Source organism: Bactrocera latifrons, unplaced genomic scaffold, assembly GCF_001853355.1.
Source record: "Bactrocera latifrons isolate USDA-ARS-PBARC rearing strain unplaced genomic scaffold, ASM185335v1 scaffold_7, whole genome shotgun sequence".
Taxonomy (NCBI): Eukaryota; Metazoa; Arthropoda; class Insecta; order Diptera; family Tephritidae; genus Bactrocera; species Bactrocera latifrons.
In genome coordinates, this window is record NW_017537378.1 from 2,676,927 (window position 1) to 2,682,973 (window position 6,047).

Consider the following 6,047-nt stretch of genomic DNA (forward strand, 5'->3'; position numbering starts at 1 on the left):
AGTGAGCTGCTGAGCAGGTAATCATTGCTGTGGAGCTCCTTTATGCTGGCTGCTAATGAATTTAACCCACTTTTTATATAACACGTTCTATTGTCAGGTAAAAATATTATAAACAACAAGCGTAAAGTGTGTGTATAGGTGTATGTGTAAATGCAACTGTTTACAAATTTGTTTCTGGCAACAAAAATTTCATTAGTTTACTCTTCGGTTGATCGTTTTCACACCACAATTTGATCTAAAGCGAGAAAGTGTAAATTTATTTCAGTAAAAAAAAAAAAAAAATAATATCAAAAAAATTTAGTTAGCACCTTTATTGTTATTGTTGTAAATGGTAAGCATTTAAAATCTTTGAGCATTTTTTAAACTAGTAGACATGATTTACATATTAACATAAACATTTAAAGCCGAAAATAATTTTTTTTTTTTTCAAAATTAAATCAAAACTTTTTGGTAAGAAAAAAACAATGTTTTTGCATTTGTAGCGACTTTTGAAATTCCCATATGGCTTTGAGAAACATAATTTTCCGATCGGATCAAATCCAGTTCCTTTCTTACATAAACTTAACTAATAAACAGTTAACATTTAATACCAGAAAAAATCGTTTTTTCAAAAAGTTGTAACTAAATTTGTAAGACAACAAAAATTTAATTTTACTCGTCATTTTTGTTATTGTACCGATATAAAAAATTCCTGACTGCTTTTCGAAAATGTTGCAGAGTTGTAATCCTGCATCGACTCTAAGTTTGCGTCCATTCCGGTTACGAATCGGTAGTGAAGCTGATATAACTTTCAAATATTTACAGTTAACTCTAAATTCTAATATTTTTTCTTTCAAAATTGTATAAGCGACAACTGTACCACAAACTAACTAATTCTGCTAATTTCGGTATTAGCTACATGCAACTAAGCACAATAAATAGCCATGTCCTTGCCACATGGCTGGCGAATCAGAGCAGATCGCTAATACTTGCAGAAAAAATTGGCAAAAGTAAGAAAAGCGCTGCACATGACAGTGCAAGCAGACTTCCGTTTGCCACAAATCCACTAGCCGCGCCAACAAAGCACAATACACGGCGATATGGCCGCACACACGCTCCACTTGCCAGCAACGAGGCAACCGTCGATATAAACAGCGCTGCTCTGGCATTGTAATAAAGTGCAGCGGTTGTTGTTGTTGTTGCTGTTGCATAACTGGCTTAAATAAGTGTGCATGCTAAGTAAGCCGCTGTTGGGTTGCAAGCTACGAGTTGGTGGAAAGCGCTGACGCGTGGCAGGTTGTGACTGCCACATATATGTACATGAGTGTGTATGTGTGAGTGTATGTCTTGGCACATATCTGGCAATCGGCTTGGTCGATAAATTTTCAATTGACCCAAATTTTGCACAGCTTTCTTGTTTTTGTTTTTTCCGTGTTGACATTTCTCGACTTTCTCGTGTTCGTTTTACTTTGCTTTCCTTCCGCTGCAGCAGCGATTTCTTCTGTCGCTTTTTTGCGCGTTTTTCGGCTACTTCCTGTCGCTGTGAGTTTACTTTGCGGCGCTTTTTTCAATTTGCTGATTTGCAATCGATGTGCCGTTACACACATGCAGTTGGCTACGTGTATGTGTGTGTGAGTAAATGTTGTAAGTTAGTTTGTGCTGCGCCTCATTGTTGGCTTGTTTGTGTGTCGTTGTACCGTTATGTATATGTTGCAATGTTTGCTTTGTGTAACATTTTCGGTTTTCGTTTTCATTTTCGTTTGTTGCAAAAACGGAAAAATGCATATTTTATTATGTCAACACACAATGGCGAGGCGGAAAAACAACCAAAAGCGAAAAGCCGAAAAATATAGGCCGACAATCGATCGAGCCGTCGAACGGCGTACCACTGCCACACTATCGACGGATGAGTGGTAGAAAGACAGAAAACTGCTATTATATAAATGCATGTTGCACGTATGTGTTTATGTGAAGTTGTGTGGCAGGCTCACTCCATTGACTTGCTACTGTGGCAAATGGAATAATTTTGACAGTGCGAAGCCCCCACCTCCGCTTTACAGTATTTATCTTTCTGTTTTCGTTTTCCGCACGACCATCACTCGTACTCCGTTGTGCGGTTTACGCTGTGCCCTTTGTCTGGTGGAAGCATGCCACAATAATAAATAAATTACATTACGTTTTGCTTTTCTTTCGCACAACTTGTGCTGAATCGCTTCGCCTTTTTCACTATGTTTTTTTTTTGCACAATTTTCCATAGCTTTTTTTTTACAGAGATTCGACAGAAAATTGATTTGTTTCGTGTGGTTGGAAAAGTGTAACGCCGCATATATACTTGTATTCATATATTATACTATATGTAGGCTTGTAAGCTCTGCTGTGCTATGTTACCATCTTTGCCGCGTTAAGTCTCATAACACATGCCACAGTGTCAGTGTGTGTGTGATTGGCATAAAATATATGCCACTTAGGCATAAATAGTATGGCGTCTACAGTTCCAACAGCACTGAAAAATGGCCGGCATACCCATACACACAGCCACTGTTTAATGTGTGTGTGTAATGTTGTGTGCGAGTGTTGAAAAAAGCCATGAAATGTTGCCAAAAATAAATTTCATATAGGCAATAAAATTGCCAGGGTTTATTTAAAGGGCTGCTGCCATGAATCACCTTATAGTTTGGGGTTATGACAGCTTATGACGGCAATGGCGGCACGTGAGAAATCGCTGTACGTGCCACTTTTGATATATTCAGTTTAAAATTGCTTATTTACAAAATAATGCCAGCGATATGTGGAGGTGAGTAGTGAAAATAAAAAAAGATATAAAATTGAATATTTGTTTGTAGGTGGAAGGAAAGTTGAGCAAATTGTAAAAAAAAAAAATAAAAAATATATAAAATTTATTTTTAAAAATATAAAAAATGTAAATCACATATATAAATTTATATAATAACACAATAGGACCTTATAAAAATATATATATATATTTTTTTTTTTTGAAGTGAAATACAGTTGGTTATTAATTATTCTATATATTGTACTTTCATAAGTTGACAGACGAAGGAGAACGATATAATAGAAACCACTCACATGGAAATAAAATATGAGCTTTGGCTATAACATGGTTATATATTGGATATTGGTCATATATTAGTTATATAGTGGTTATATATTGCTTATATATTGGTTATATCTAAGAGTGGAAGCTGGAAGTTTTATGCTACAAATATGTAATATGATGTAATAAAAGTGTAAAAGCAATAAAAATCTCAATTTCGATTTGATTTCGTTTTGATGATACGTTGTTCTCATTTTAGGTGATGTTATGGACTATATTATTATTTTTTTTATTCTCTTTAATTTTTGTATATTTTATTTCTATGTAAAAATAATTTTTCATCGCAATAATATTGTTTCTAAATTGTTTCTTTACGCTTGCAACATGTTGGTATTTAATAAAATATTTTTTTGTTTGCTTTTTGTTGCTTTAATCCTTAGTAACTCTAGCGGCGCGTTTTGCCTTTGACGCTTACCCGCCACAAAGCGATTAAATCAAAATGAAGTGTACAAAAGGTGATCGTACCTATATACACACACATACATACAAACGAAATGCAAATAAGCCTTGGTCACATATGCCAGCGTATGCAAACTCTACTTGCAACAGCGTGGCAAACTGCCACTGCGCTGATGCCACTCGTCACCTATCTTGCAATATGCCTGCGGCGCAAGTGTCAATTGCTTTTTACTGACAAAAAACTTTACAAACACAACAAAAAAAAAAAAAAAAATAAAAAAAAAATATGCGAAAAATTTGTAGAAGAAACAGCAGAATGCAGTGAGTATAATTGCAAAGGTTAATGAAAGCAGCATGATGCGGCGACTTTTGCCTGGCTGAAACGACGCTTGATTAGCCTAGCGCAAGGCAGGTGAGCCGAGTGCGAAAGAAGTTAAAGCAGGAATGCCAAGCACACTCGAGCGCTTACCATATACATATGAGCGACAAACAGGCGTACGTGCTTGCAACACACGCGCTCACTAGCTCTTTTCTGTCACTCCGAAGGCACTACTTCGGCACTTAAGGTTTATTAGCTTTATAAATGAAAACAAAGAACAAAAAAAAACAAAAAAAAAAAAAACTAGAGGGCAATGAAATTGATACCCAGCAACAAAGCGCAAGAAAGTCGAAATGAAATGAGCGGAAGGCTAAAAACGGCGACGCTCGCCATCGTAAACGGTTCGGTGCAGCGAATGCAACTCTGCTTGGCTGATTTATGAGCGTGAGGAGTGAAATGATTACTTTGCGCCGCGCAAGCCCCCCTCACAATGAAAGCTGTGGCAACGTAACATGATTTTAATTAGTTTAATTAAAAGACTTCAGAGAAGAAAACCAACTACAGGCAGCAGTTTGCTGGTCGCTCTTCATTATCTACTCCGTTTTTCCGCCGAAAGTACGATTACTTTATACAATTCGCCTATTTGCAATACTTTTCGCGAAAAATAGAAAAAGCCCTGTGTGAGTACACAATTATGTTAAATATTTGAGGCACTCGATGCATCAAAGTCACACACACACACACATATACAGCACTCCTACAACAACTATGCGCTCCAAAGTGCAAGCTAATGCTTGCAACAGCCCCTGCTGCCACAGTTTGCGCCACGACAGCACTTCATTTCAGTAACGACTGACGAAAGTCATAAAATATGGAGAAAAAGGGTAGTTCGCAAGCACACACATACGCACATATAAATAGAGAAGTGGGAGTATAGCAGAGTTAGAAGGCTGACTTGTAACAATCACTGCCGCACGTCTTAAGCACACACAAATACAAGTGCGCGCGTGCATATGAGCGTGTGGGTGCAGTGTATGTGTGTATGTGAGGTGGAAATGGGGAAAAAGTTAAACAAAGCCGCAAGTCGGAGCGCCGAGCGGAAGTAAAAGCTTTTGGGTGGGAAATGGGGCTGGTCCGCAACTACCTTCTAGCTAATTAAATTAAGCAACCTTGTAAATAGTAAGTACAATACGACTATGCAACAACAACTGCACTCTATGCAACGCCACGATTTTGTGTAAAGAGGCAGTTAAAAGTCGGAGAGTTGGCTTCGGAGTGTGTTGCAGGCAGCGCGCGGCCTCGGCAAGACGGCGAAAGTATACTAAAAAGGTAGTTAAAATTTAAATACTTAATTAAATGCAACTAACGCGGCGCATAAGTTTTCGCGTTTGGGAGCCAGCACAGCTGAGCGCCAACAGCTGTGGCACAAAGTGACAAGACAGCATTGAATGCGCGGGAATGCCAAAGTTTCGTGGCAAGTGCAAGCAGATTTTTAAGGATAATACTATTTTACAGGCGTACACATAACTACAACTAGCTTTATACATACATGAAGGGGCTGTGTGGTTTGTGTATAAGAGAGAGAGAGAGTGAAGGAGAGCGTTTATGATAGAGTTGCTAAGGTTGAGTGAGGCAATGAGTATATGGTACAATGAAATAAAATATGGCGGATATAAGTAAGGTACAGTGAAATGCTGGGGTTTGTGGAGTAAATGTATGATGAGATGACATTCATGACAACTAAGGTAATAATAACAACTAAGGATGACATTTATGTACTCGTGTGGCATGATAGGTAGTTAAAATGCATGTGATAATTGTTGTAATAAATATATATAAATGTATAGTATATGTATAAATATTTTAAAGAAATGCTGTTTCGGATCGCGAAAAACTACTAACAAAAGCAAATTAATCGATTTTTTAAATTTATTTTTAAAATATTTTAAGTACTAATTAATTTGCTTTGAGAGTTTTTCAAAGCTTAAACTAGTCAAACAAGCCAGCTTTGTGCTCTATTTTGTATGTATGTATAGAACATTAAAAATTAAACAAAACGATTTTTTGAAAAAAAAAAAAATTCAAAACGAAATTGAATATTTTCCTACTTAAAAAAATATATTAACAGCGAAAATACTAATAAATCGGATTTTTAGTTAAAAAAAATATAGTAAATATCTGAATAAGGGTTAAATAATAAATACCAAAAATGTATTATTACAATTTTCAATATTT

The 6,047-nt window shown here is 36.4% G+C and overlaps 1 protein-coding gene across 2 annotated transcripts in view; it reads right to left on the reverse strand.

The window, feature by feature from the left end:
- LOC108975781 overlaps positions 1-6,047 on the reverse strand; it is a 61,172-nt gene that overhangs the window by 22,306 nt on the left and 32,819 nt on the right. The gene's annotated exons all lie outside the window — the stretch shown is intronic.